The 14,001-nt window shown below is 55.8% G+C and overlaps 1 pseudogene; it reads left to right on the top strand.

The window, feature by feature from the left end:
• The window catches only part of LOC129354251 (spectrin alpha chain, non-erythrocytic 1-like), a 23,178-nt pseudogene extending 9,232 nt beyond the window's left edge, over positions 1-13,946 (top strand).
• Positions 13,947-14,001: the final 55 nt, after the last annotated feature.

Below are 14,001 nucleotides of genomic sequence, written 5' to 3'. Positions count from 1 at the left end.
CGCTGCGTTCTCACTCTGAGGTCCGGTCCACAGGCACTGCTGAAGAAGCACGAGGCCCTGATGTCAGACCTGTCGGCGTACGGCAGCAGCATCCAGGCTCTGAAGGAGCAGGCTCAGTCCTGCAGGGTGAGTCTAATTGTTCTGATCAGATCTGAAGTTCGGTTCTGTTAGATGACAGGTTGGGTTTCCATTATGAACAGCAACAAGTGGCTCCGACTGATGACGAGACTGGGAAGGAGCTGGTTCTGGCTCTGTACGACTATCAGGAGAAAAGTCCTCGCGAAGTGACTATGAAGAAGGGTGACATCCTGACCCTGCTCAACAGCACCAACAAGGTACAGAACCTCACTGGACAGAGATCACAGGAACAGTGTTCTCTGTTTCTGAAGGGCACCATGCTGGGGTCCAGAGTGGATACGGCTTAGTTTTACTGTTTGGAAGGTTTTCTTTCAACAGCCAGACTGTACAAGAGCAGCCAGACTGCAGTCAGATCTGTTTCTGATGATCTGACTGCAGACTCTTGGTTTGGTTCTGACGGGTTCATGGCCCAGAACAGACTGGGAATGTCTGGAAAACTGGGAAAATTAAATGATAGATGGAAAAGTAATAGTTTTTCCATTCTTTTACTCCCTATTCCATCCATTGGTTAATGCATCCGTCGGTTTATGCTTCCATCAGTTTATGCTTCCATCAGTTTATGCTTCCATCAGTTTATGCATCCGTCGGTTTATGCATCCATCAGTTTATGCATCCATCCAGCTCGCCCATCCTTCCTGATCCCAGCAGAAGTACAACCCATGAATGTTCATGTTCAGTCTTTAAAATCAGCTTTAAAAAAGAGGACTTGGGAATTGGAGTCTGGAAAGATGTAGTATGTTTTAAGGAATGTTGTATTTTGATGCAGAAGCCTGCAGTTCTGCAGCAGGATGTCTGTCTGTGTTGTGAATGTTCTTGCTGTCTGATGCGTCTTCTCGTCCCAGGACTGGTGGAAGGTGGAGGTGAACGACCGGCAGGGCTTTGTTCCGGCCGCCTATGTGAAGAAGTTGGACCCGACTCAGTCGTCTTCCAGGGAGAACCTGCTGGACGATCATGGCAGCATCGCAGCTCGACAGGAACAGATCGAGAACCAGTAAGAAATGTCTTTCCTGTCTTGTGGGCTTTCCTAACACGTTCCTCCTTCCTGTGGGATCTAACTGGTCCCACCCACTAATGACCCGGCTCCTGGTTCTGTTTCTGTCTCCTCTTCCTTGTCTAACCCCTAACCTGGCCTCGCTGCGGCAGGCTCGTCACCAAGGAGCCCTGCAGCGTGTCTGTGCGCATGAAGCAGGTGGAAGAGCTGTGAGTAGGAACCGGCGTTCCGACCCGTTTCCCCGTGATCCGCAGCGGTTTAGCCTCATGTGTCTGTGATCCTCCATCCTCCATCATCCCATGGCTTGCTCTCTTCCTTTTTCCTGCCATGTGAAGCAGAAACAGGGAAACATTTCAGGTCCTGTGTTGAATGTAGATGTTCGGTACCATCCCAAACCGCTCCGCTTTACTGAGGTTCTGCTGCGTCCCTTGGACCCGCCCGCACTAACACGGGCCAGGACAACGAGTTAAACTGATAAATTGTTGAGCGGTTCTGCTGAGGCCGTTAAAAACATCGAGCTCGAGTTGCTCTCCAGGGGTTACCAGGGCAACGAGACCTAAAGGTGTCTGACCTCTTTGGATGAGGGTGAAAGGTCAGACACATCTGTGGTCCTGCCTGGCAGTAGGGCTGAAACGATTCCTCGATGATTATGATTCCTCCAGGTGAATGGACCTGCCTCCAAGCTTCGTTCATCTGTTTTTATTACTCGGTTTTCTGACCAGAACATTATGGAGTTCTGACGAAACCAAAGTGGTACATAAAGTCCAATCTTCAGGAGCCGCCAGTGGGGATTGGATTGATTGGTGATAATCATCATGGTTTCAGGGACCAATCAGAATCCTTAAAATGACGGGCGATGCCTGGAGTCCGGCAGCTTTTCTCCTCTGCAGCTGCAGGTTCTGAGCTGCAGGTTCTGGGCTGCAGGTTCTGAGCTGCAGGTTCTGGGCTGCAGGTTCTGGGCTGCGGGTTCTGGGCTGCGGGTTCTGGGCTGCAGGTTCTGAGCTGCAGGTTCTGGGCTGCAGGTTCTGAGCTGCAGGTTCTGGGCTGCAGGTTCTGAGCTGCAGGTTCTGAGCTGCAGGTTCTGAGCTGCAGGTTCTGGGCTGCAGGTTCTGAGCTGCAGGTTCTGGGCTGCAGGTTCTGAGCTGCAGGTTCTGAGCTGCAGGTTCTGGGCTGCAGGTTCTGAGCTGCAGGTTCTGGGCTGCAGGTTCTGGGCTGCAGGTTCTGGGCTGCAGGTTCTGAGCTGCAGGTTCTGGGCTGCAGGTTCTGGGCTGCAGGTTCTGGGCTGCAGGTTCTGAGCTGCAGGTTCTGAGCTGCAGGTTCTGGGCTGCAGGTTCTGGGCTGCAGGTTCTGGGCTGCAGGTTCTGGGCTGCAGGTTCTGAGCTGCAGGTTCTGGGCTGCAGGTTCTGAGCTGCAGGTTCTGGGCTGCAGGTTCTGGGCTGCAGGTTCTGGGCTGCAGGTTCTGAGCTGCAGGTTCTGGGCTGCAGGTTCTGCAAACGGAGGCGAAGCGTCAGCAGCAGCTGATGCATGATGTCAGGGTCGCCGCTCCAGCCAGGCGACTCCGTGTCGCCTCCCTGTCTGTGCGGCGGATCCTGTCCGCTGACGCCTCCCCTCTCTGCAAGGTACGGCACGCTGTTGGAGCTGGGAGAGAAGAGGAAGGACATGCTGGAGAAGAGCTGCAAGAAGTTCATGTTGTTCCGCGAAGCCAACGAACTCCAGCAGTGGATCCACGAGAAGGAGAGCGCCCTGACCAACGAGGAGGTCGGCTCGGACCTGGAGCAGGTCGAGGTTCTGCAGAAGAAGTTCGACGACTTCCAGAAGGTAACGCCGGGGGTTTGTTCAGGACCAGAACCGGGCCTCCCGGTCCCGGTTCCGTCCCGGTTCTGATGTCTGCGTTCTGCTCGGCCGTCCAGGACCTGAAGGCCAACGAGTCCCGGCTGAGGGACATCAACAAGGTGGCGTCGGAGCTGGAGTCTGAAGGCCTGATGGCGGAGGAGGCTCCCATGGTCCAGGCCCAGGTGAGCTGCACTGGTTCCGTCTGACCCGGCCGCCGGTTCCGTCTGACCCGGCCGCCGGTTCCGTCTGACCCGGCCGCCGGTTCCGTCTGACCCGGTTTGTGTCTTTGTGTCTGCAGCAACAGGAGCAGCTGGGATCCGCTCCCGGAAAGGTCCGGTTCTTCACCGTCCTTCGCTTGTTGCTGGTTCTGACGAGTTAATCAGTTTTTCTGTGTTCGACAGGACGAGTCTGACTCCAAGACGGCTTCGCCCTGGAAGGTAAGCTCCGCCCACCGGCCGGCCGGTTCTGGTTCTGCTGTCGGTCCGATCGCGCCGACTGGTCACCGCCCTCACCGTGTCGGTCTGAAATGAAAGGGTTCGATCGGCCGATCTCTCCTGACTGCTGTGGTGTTTGTTTTTCCTCTTGACCTTTGACCTCAGACCATACGACTGGGTGTCCAAACGACGGCTAACTTTAATACCATCAAGGTAAGACCCGACTGATCCGAACCCGTCCTGCTACCCGTAGCTCCGCCCCTTCCTGTTGGTTCTGTTCTCACCCTGCACCCGTCCTGCTGGACCCATCTTCCTGTTTCCTGTTTGCTCCTGGCTGCCAGGAGGCACTTCCTGCTCTGCTGTGATTGGTCACAGACCTGAGGAAGTATTCCCACCTCCAACAGGTTCATGTTCTCATTTTGAATGAATTAACGTGGATTTTATGTGACGGAACAAAGAACATCTGCAGACTGAAACTGACACATTCAGTTTTCAAGTCTTTAGCTCTGGCCTTTGACTAGGCCATGCTGACATTCCAGTTCTGTGATTCATCCTCATTCCTGTCCTGGTTGATCTGCAGGTTCATCTCTTATGATGGATTCAAATGGGCTCAATAATAATGATTGAAAATCCATTTTGTTATTGATGACACGTTTCATGTTGTGCTGATCAATATATAAATATGAGGTTTTATCATCACTGTTTGGATGGCAGTGAGAGGCTAACAACACGTTAGCATCGCTATGCTAACGCTAAAGTTAGCCTCAGGAGAATACCATAACAACCTGTTAAAGGTCACAGTGTTAAAGGTCAGACAGTGTTAAAGGTCACAGTGTTAAAGGTCACAGTGTTAAAGGTCAGATAGTGTTAAAGGTCACAGTGTTAAAGGTCACAGTGTTAAAGGTCACAGTGTTAAAGGTCACAGTGTTAAAGGTCACAGTGTTAAAGGTCAGACAGTGTTAAAGGTCACAGTGTTAAAGGTCACAGTGTTAAAGGTCACAGTGTTAAAGGTCAGACAGTGTTAAAGGTCAGACAGTGTTAAAGTTCACAGTGTTAAAGGTCACAGTGTTAAAGGTCAGACAGTGTTAAAGGTCACAGTGTTAAAGGTCAGACAGTGTTAAAGGTCACAGTGTTAAAGGTCAGACAGTGTTAAAGGTCACAGTGTTAAAGGTCACAGTGTTAAAGGTCACAGTGTTAAAGGTCAGACAGTGTTAAAGGTCACAGTGTTAAAGGTCACAGTGTTAAAGGTCACCGTGTTAAAGGTCAGACAGTGTTAAAGGTCACAGTGTTAAAGGTCAGACAGTGTTAAAGGTCACAGTGTTAAAGGTCACAGTGTTAAAGGTCAGACAGTGTTAAAGGTCACAGTGTTAAAGGTCACAGTGTTAAAGGTCACAGTGTTAAAGGTCAGACAGTGTTAAAGGTCAGACAGTGTTAAAGGTCACAGTGTTAAAGGTCAGACAGTGTTAAAGGTCACAGTGTTAAAGGTCAGACAGTGTTAAAGGTCACAGTGTTAAAGGTCAGACAGTGTTAAAGGTCACAGTGTTAAAGGTCACAGTGTTAAAGGTCACAGTGTTAAAGGTCAGACAGTGTTAAAGGTCACAGTGTTAAAGGTCAGACAGTGTTAAAGTTCACAGTGTTAAAGGTCACAGTGTTAAAGGTCAGACAGTGTTAAAGGTCACAGTGTTAAAGGTCAGACAGTGTTAAAGATCACAGTGTTAAAGGTCACAGTGTTAAAGGTCAGACAGTGTTAAAGGTCACAGTGTTAAAGGTCAGACAGTGTTTAAGGTCACAGTGTTAAAGGTCAGACAGTGTTAAAGGTCACAGTAAAGGTCAGACAGTGTTAAAGGTCAGAGTTTAAAGGTCAGACAGTGTTAAAGGTCATAGTGTTAAAGGTCAGACAGTGTTAAAGGTCCATAGTGTTAAAGGTCACAGTGTTAAAGGTCACAGTGTTAAAGGTCAGACAGTTAAAGGTCAGACAGTGTTAAAGGTCACAGCTCATGTCCCAGTATTTACATGATCATCAGCAGATTCTCTGTCATTCTGTTGTCATTTTTACACGTTTCCATTTTATTCTTGTTTTTTATTCATATTTAAAGTTTCCATCGATCAGCAACGTTTACAAATTCAAATGTATTGATTAATGAGCTTCATGTTAATAAATTGCCAAATTGGTCTCAGAAACATAATCAATGATCAGTGAAGGTCTCTGTGTCCGGATGATGTTGCAGAACCAAACCCGGCTCAACCAGAACCCGAACCTCCCCGACCCAGTAGCTCTGTGTTTGGTCACATTGAACCCGTGGTGTGTCTGGAGGTTGTGGGTGCGAATACGTCCCGGTCTGGGTGACGCAGCGGGGCGATCCCAGTCTGACCAGTGTCTGTGTGCCGCAGGAGCTGAACAACCGCTGGCGCTCGCTGCAGCAGCTGGCCGAGGGACCGCAGCAACATGCTGGGCAGCGCCCACGAGGTGCAGCGCTTCCACAGGTAACCCTGACGCCCTGCCGCCCATCGGAGACGGCAGCGACGCTCAGGCATGTCACTTCCTCTCAGGGACGCCGACGAAACCAAGGAGTGGATCGAGGAGAAGAACCAGGCGCTGAACACGGACAACTACGGCCACGACCTGGCCAGCGTCCAGGCGCTGCAGCGCAAACACGAAGGCTTCGAGAGAGACCTGCGGCGCTGGGCGATAAGGTCAGGACCCGCCGTGACCCCCGGGTGACCCCCCAGGTGACCCGCCGCTCCCCGGCCTTCACGCAGACTGCTCCTGTCCGACAGGTGAAGTCTCTGGGCGAGACGGCGGAGCGTCTGATCCAGTCGCACCGGAGGCCGTGGACGACATCCAGGAGAAATGCACAGAGCTGAACACGGCGTGGAGCAGCTTGGTGGGCCGCGCCGACCAGCGCAAGGACAAGCTGGGCAACTCCCACGACCTGCAGCGCTTCCTGTCCGACTTCAGGTGGGCGGCGTGCGGACCGGGCCCTTGACCCGCTGACCGTTAATCTGGTGGTTAATGGCGTCAAGGTTCTGTTGCTGGTTTCACTGATCAGGGGGAAAGATTGTGGCTCCAAGTGTCGTGTCTGGAGTCTGGAGGACTTTGATCGTGAATTTGATATGTATCGTTAGTAGAAACCAGCGCTGGTTTAGTGTTGTCGTTGTGAAAAGGTCCGGATCTGGAGCGACCCGGTTAGGATGAGCGGCTCTGTGTCCTCCTGCAGGGACCTGATGTCGTGGATCAACGGGATCCGAGGCCTGGTGTCGTCCGAGGAGTTGGCGAAGACGTGACGGGCGCCGAGGCGCTGCTGGAGCGCCACCAGGTGGGCGGAGCTCCTCCTTCTCTCCCGCGGTAAGCTGCCGGTGCGGTTCTGCTGACGGACTGCGGGCCTTGCAGGAGCACCGACGGAGATCGACGCGCGGGCCGGGACCTTCCAGGCCTTCGAGCAGTTCGGCCAGCAGCTGCTGGCGCGCGGCCACTACGCCAGCGCCGACATCCAGCAGAAGCTGAAGGCTCTGGACCAGGAGCGCGCCGACCTGGAGAAGGCCTGGGTGCAGCGCCGCATGATGCTGGACCGTGCCTGGAGCTGCAGGTGAGCTGGACCCTGCTGGGCCGGACCCCGCCGGGCCGGACCCCGCTGACTCCGCCCCCTCCTCGCCCTCAGCTCTTCAACCGGGACTGCGAGCAGGCGGAGAACTGGATGGCGGCGAGGGAAGCCTTCCTGGCCAGCGACGACAAGGGCGACTCGCTGGACAGCGTGGAGGCGCTCATCAAGAAGCACGAGGACTTTGACAAGGCCATCAACGTCCAGGTTGGTGACCCGCCGGGTCAGAACCGCTCTGACCCGGTTCAGACTCAGTTCTGAGCCGGTTCTGAATTTGCTGCAGAGGAGAAGATCGCCGCCCTGCAGTCGTTTGCTGACCAGCTGATCGGAGCCGATCATTACGCCAAGCCGGAGATCTACAACCGCCGCAACGAGGTTCTGGACAGGTCAGCTGTTTTTCAAAAAAAGTCTGGTGTCCAGGTGACGGTAACAACTGGAGCCACAGCACATTCAGGTGGGACCACAGGAAGCTGGTTCCACTACCAGCTTCCTGTGTCTTTCAAAATAAGCTCGGGTTGAGCTCCAGAACCTCTGGACTCGGTGACGTTTTACCGCAGACGGTTCTGGTTCAGGACGGGTTCCTGTTCTCCAGGTGGCGCCGGCTGAAGGCCCAGATGATCGAGAAGCGCTCCAAGCTGGGCGAGTCGCAGACGCTGCAGCAGTTCAGCCGCGACGTGGACGAGATCGAGGCCTGGATCACGAGAAGCTGCAGACCGCCACCGACGAGTCCTACAAGGATCCCACCAACATCCAGGTTGGTTCCGGTTCCGGTTCCGCTGTGAGCTTCGTCCTCCCTGTAATCCCGTCTGAACGCCTCTCTCTTCTACTACCCTCTCTAGCTGTCCAAGCTGCTGGTAAGTTGTAGTCGTGTGTCACTAACCGGCAGACAGACGGTCGTCCGTTTTGTCCCGTTTGTCCTCCATCGGCTCCGACTTGAGTTCAGGTCTTTAGTTCTGCTTCCAGTTCAGATCCCTGCAGGAGGTCCAGTTCTCAGAACCGTCCTGAAGGTTCTGCCTCAGCCCGGTCCAGAGAACCGGTCCAATCGGAACCAGAGCTGCACCACGTGTCGCGTCGTCGTCCAGATATAAAGCCGAATGTCCGGGCTGACATGTTGTCGTGGCAATAAGGCCTCATGCGGTGCAGTTCTGGCGCGACTCCGGTCGGTTCTGACCCAGAAGCAGCTTGGAGTGACTGTGTGTGTTTTGGCTCCATCATCAGTTTTTGTCCTCCGTGTCCATAAATGTCCTCTGTGTCCGTAACCACGTCCTGTTAAAGTCCCAGAGCGCCCGGCGTGAACGGGCCGGGCCGGGCCGAGCCGATCCGGGCCGGGCCGGTCTGAGCCGAGCCGGGCCGGGCCGAGCCGATCCGGGCCGGGCCGATCCGGGCTGGGCCGGTCTGAGCCGATCCGGGCCGAGCCGAGCCAAGCAGAACCTTCTGACGCCGTGTCTGTGCCGCCAGAGCAAACATCAGAAGCACCAGGCGTTTGAGCGGAGCTGCACGCCAACGCCGACCGGATCAAAGGCGTCATCGACACGGGGAACGCGCTGATCCAGAGAGGAGCCTGCGCCGGCAGCGAGGACGCCGTCAAGGTGAGCCGACCCCGCGACCCGACCGAAACCACTGATCCCAGTGGCTGTGGGCGGCTCAGGAAGTCCAGTCTGGGTTTCGCCTGCAGGCCCGGCTCAACGCGCTGGACGAGCAGTGGCAGTTTCCTCGTCAACAAATCGGCAGAGAAGAGTCAGAAGCTGAAGAGGCCAACAAGCAGCAGAACTTCAACACCGGCATCAAGGACTTTGACTTCTGGCTGTCTGAGGTGAGGACCGCTCTGGACCGCCGGCGCCACGGCCAGCGCTGCGCTAAACATCCTGACCGCGTCTCCTCAGGTGGAAGCTCTCCTGGCCTCCGAGGATTACGGCAAAGACCTGGCGTCGGTCAACAACCTGCTGAAGAAGCACCAGCTGCTGGAGGCCGACATCTCTGCTCACGAGGTACGGCGCCCGTTCTGTCGTTGCCGAGACGGGAAACGGTGAACGAAGGAGTTCTGATGCTGGTGCTCCCGCAGGACCGCCTGAAGGACCTGAACGGCCAGGCCGACAGCCTGATGGCCAGCAACGCCTTCGACACCTCGCAGGTGAAGGACAAGCGCGACGCCGTCAACGGCCGCTTCGCCAAGATCAAGAGCATGGCCGCCGGCCGCCGCGCCAAGCTCAACGAGTCGCACCGCCTGCACCAGTTCTTCAGGGACCTGGACGACGAGGAGTCCTGGATCAAGTAAGACCTGCAGCCTCTGCTCCTCTGGGGGAACCGGTGACCTTCACTGACCTCTGGGGAACCGGTGACCTTCACTGACCTCTGGGGGAACCGGTGACCTTCACTGACCTCTGGGGGAACCGGTGACCTTCACTGACCTCTGCTCCCAATCCCTCAGGAGAAGAAGCTGTTGGTCGGATCGGAGGATTACGGACGTGATTTGACGGGAGTTCAGAACCTGAGGAAGAAGCATAAGAGGCTGGAAGCCGAGCTGACGGCACATGAGCCGGCCATCCAGGTAGGACCTCTGACCTCTGACCTGTGGGGTCAGTTCGGAGCAGCAGATGTTTCCCTGACTTTGTCGTGGTTCCTCAGTCTGTGCTGGACACCGGGAAGAAGCTGTCTGATGACAACACCATCGGTCAGGAGGAGATCCAGCAGCGCCTGGCCCAGTTCGTGGACCACTGGAAGGAGCTGAAGGATTTATCTGGAGCCAGGTCAGAGGTCGTGATCCGGAGAGCCTGAGCTGCCGGATCGGCTCTGAAGCCGATTGCTTCTGGTTTCAGAGGAAGAGGCTGGAGGAGTCGCTGGAATACCAGCAGTTTGTGGCGAACGTGGAGGAGGAGGAAGCTTGGATCAACGAGAAGTTGAACCTGGTTGGAAGCGAGGACTACGGAGACACGCTGGCGGCGGTGCAGGTGACTTCCTGTTCCTGTCCGGGTCACTTCCTGAGATGCCACAGGCGTTGATCTGCTGCCGTTTCCTCCTCAGGGCCTGCTGAAGAAACACGAAGCGTTTGAGACGGACTTCACGGTCCATCGGGACCGGGTCGGCGACGTCTGCGCCAACGGAGAGGAGCTCATCAAGAAGGTCCGCTCCGGAGTCCGGAACGACCCGGCCAGAACCGGCTCCCCTGCAGCACCGAGACCAAACTCTGCTCTGCTCCCTCCAGAACAACCACCACGTGGACAACATCAGCGCCAAGATGGCCGCCCTGAGAGGGAAGGTGTCGGAGCTGGAGAGGCGGCGGCCCAGAGGAAGGCCAAGCTGGACGAGAACTCGGCGTTCCTGCAGTTCAACTGGAAGGCCGACGTGGTGGAGTCCTGGATCGGTACGGAACCGGAACCCGGTCCGCCGCAGGTTACAGGACCGGGTTCTAAACTTTGCCCGTCTGTTCAGGTGAGAAGGAGAACAGCCTGAAGACGGACGACTACGGCAGAGACCTGTCCTCCGTCCAGACGCTGCTCACCAAACAGGTGGGTTCTCCTCACAGCCGCCGCCACTCCTCTGTGTGTGACCCCTGACCTCTGACTCCGCCCTCTGCAGGAGACGTTTGACGCCGGCCTGCAGGCCTTCCAGCAGGAAGGAATCACCAACATCACGGCGCTGAAGGACCAGCTGCTGGCCGCCAAGCACGTCCAGTCCAAGGCCATCGAGGCGCGGCACGCCGCCCTCATCAAGCGCTGGAACCAGCTGCTGTCCAACTCGGCGGCGCGGAAGAAGAAGCTGCTGGAGGCGCAGGAGCATTTCCGCAAGGTGGAGGACCTCTTCCTGACCTTCGCCAAGAAGGCCTCGGCCTTCAACAGCTGGTTCGAGAACGCCGAGGAGGACCTGACCGACCCGGTGCGCTGCAACTCCCTGGAGGAGATCCGGGCGCTGCGCGACGCCCACGAGGCGTTCCGCTCGTCGCTGAGCTCGGCCCAAACCGACTTCAACCAGCTGGCCGAGCTGGACCAGCAGATCAAGAGCTACCAGGTGGTGTCCAACCCCTACACCTGGTTCACCATGGAGGCCCTGGAGGAGACCTGGAGGAACCTGCAGAAGATCATCAAGGTCCGGACGGAACCTCCGGCGGAACCGGGGCGGAACCGGGTCGGCCCGGCGTGACGGTTCTGTTCTGTCTGCAGGAGAGAGAGCTGGAGCTGCAGAAGGAGCAGAGGAGGCAGGAGGAGAACGACAAGCTGCGGCAGGAGTTCGCTCAGCACGCCAACGCCTTCCACCAGTGGCTGCAGGAGACCAGGTAGGGCCGGTTCGGTCCAAACAGGACTCTGGACCGGCTTGGATCCGGTTCTGGTGACACGTTGGTTGAGTCAGCGCTGCTGTAGGTGGTAAATCTCACCGATACGCAGATCGGTTGGCAATTTGAGGCTGGGTGCCTTGCCCATAGGCACATCGATATGTGCAGGAGGAAGCTAGAATCGAACCTACAACCACTCTGCCATACAGCCCCCGTCGCCTCAGTCTTCATTAGCCGGCCATGCTAACGGCAGCTAGCATGGCCGGCTAATGAAGCGTCATGCTAGCTGCTGTTAGCATCACAGGCTACAGCGATCCTGAGTGAAACACTCGTATTCACACCTTTTAAACACAGACACGCCACACTTTTCAGTTCAGGCTCGTTTTTCCTTCCAGTTCTGAAACACGCCAGGCATACGGTCACCATGGCAACCAGAGGCCCTGACCCGACTTGTTTCTGCTGAGTCGTTGATAAATGAAGGATCTTCACAATCTGGTTGAAAGTTTTTATTTTCTCAGAGGAACTTAGAAATAAATCCGTTTCAGAAACGTTTCAGTTTTACATCCATCTGGTCAAGAAGCTGCTCATCACTGGAAAGTTTGGAGGAAGGAAAAACTCTGCTTCTAAAGTGATTTCATTCCATTGATTTATTTTGATGTTTTTCCAGGTTTTCCGATCCGATCCACCTGCTGTGGTTCTGATCCGGTTCTGTTGCCGTGTCGCTAACCGCCTCTCTCTCTCTCTCTCTCTCTCGGCTGCGGCGGCTCATCCAATCAGGACGTATCTTCTGGACGGGTCAATATCTCCTCCTCCTCTGTGAATGTGTGATGATGATGATGGTCCTCCTCTTCCTCCTCCTCTTCCTCCTCCTCTTCCTCTGATAGCTTAGCGTAGCGTCGGGTTTTCTGTCTCAGATGATCTTTCTGGAAGGTTGAGCTGGTTCTGGTTCTAAAACCACCATGTTGGTCTCGGACCGCTCGGCGCCTCCCTGCTAACCGACCCCACCCCCTGTCAGAACCCGGCCCGGACCTCGGCTCATCCACCCGGTCTGGACCAGAACTTCTCCGGAGGTTCTGATCCACCCCGTCCTGGAGCCAAGGTTCCGCTCCGGAGTTCTGGTTCCGACCCACTAACAGCTGCTGCATGGTTCTGGTGCTTGGAGTGGACGTGTGCTGGAATGGAAATGTTGTGGTTCTGATCCGATCTCTCTCCGGGTCTCAGGTCCTGCATGGTGGAAGAGTCCGGAACCCTGGAGTCTCAGCTGGAGGCCACCAAGGTGAGCAGCTCGCTGTGTTCATGTGTTCATGCCCGGCGGTTCTGACCCGGTAACGTGACCTTTGACCCGATGCAGCGGAAGCACCAGGAGATCCGGGCGATGCGCAGCCAGCTGAAGAAGATCGAGGATCTGGGGGCGGCCATGGAGGAAGCTCTGATCCTGGACAACAAATACACGGAGCACAGCACCGTGGGTCTGGCCCAGCAGTGGGACCAACTGGACCAGCTGGGCATGAGGATGCAGCACAACCTGGAGCAGCAGATCCAGGCCCGGTACGGCAGAACCGCACATGGCTCCAGGCTGCTAACAGCTGCTAACAGCTGCTAACGGCTAACAGTCTCATTGTTATGTAAATTTGACCTAAAACCGTCTCAGTGCTGCCCTCTATGGGCTACTGCAGAGGTTGTCGCTTTAAAGAACGACTGTTTAGTTTTTTATTTTGTTTTTCATAAAATTTTTAGTCTCTATATTTGTGTTTAGTCAATTACTGAAAGTTGCAATTTGTGATCAATGGCTAAAAGCTTCTTGATGAAAGTCACTGGATTTATGGCTGTTGGTTTTATTAGTGACAGCTTCCAGCCCAGTCTGGCCCCGCCCCTCAGAGCATTCTGGCCCCGCCCCTCAGAGCATCCTGGCCCCGCCCTCATTTGGGGGCGGGGCCAGGTCCACATTAAGGACCAGAAGAATCGCTAACCTGTTGCTGTCGTTGCAGAAACACGACCGGCGTGACGGAGGAGGCGCTGAAGGAATTCAGCATGATGTTCAAGTAAGCTAGTGGAATCAGAACCGGGCCGTGAATTCCCGGGTCGGTTCTGACCTTTCCTGGTTTTGCTCCAGGCACTTCGACAAGGAGAAGTCGGGCCGCCTGAACCACCAGGAGTTCAAGTCGTGTCTGCGCTCGCTGGGCTACGACCTCCCCATGGTGGAGGAAGGAGAACCCGACCCGGAGTTTGAGGCCATCCTGGACACGGTGGATCCCAACAGGTGGGGCTCGGGTTCTGGAGCGGTTCGGACAGCTGTGGTTCTGCTTCCTGACCGGTCCGGTTCTGTTTCAGGGACGGGAACGTGTCGCTGCAGGAGTACATGGCCTTCATGATCAGCCGGGAGACGGAGTCAAGTCAAGCGAGGAGATCGAGAGCGCCTTCCGGGCGCTGAGCGCCGAGAACAAGCCCTACGTCACCAAGGAGGAGCTGTACCAGGTGGGTGCGGCTCCGCTCCGGCCCGGTTCCGCCTGCGGGCCCGGCTCACGGTTCTGTTCTTCCTTCCAGAACCTGACCAAGGAGCAGGCCGACTACTGCCTGTCGCACATGAAGCCGTCCTGGACAGCAAGGGCCGCGAGTTGCCGTCGGCGTTCGACTTCGTGGAGTTCACGCGCTCGCTGTTCGTCAACTGATCCCGCCCTTTCCCCAGCGGCCAATCAGAGGCGTTCCCCTAACACACCTGGCCGATGCATGTCTGACACT

This window comes from Poeciliopsis prolifica, unplaced genomic scaffold, assembly GCF_027474105.1.
Source record: "Poeciliopsis prolifica strain line A6 unplaced genomic scaffold, Auburn_PproV2 SCAFFOLD107, whole genome shotgun sequence".
NCBI classification, from domain to species: Eukaryota; Metazoa; Chordata; class Actinopteri; order Cyprinodontiformes; family Poeciliidae; genus Poeciliopsis; species Poeciliopsis prolifica.
The sequence above is the reverse complement of the archived record's forward strand: the minus strand, read 5'-3'. Positions and strand labels throughout refer to the sequence as shown.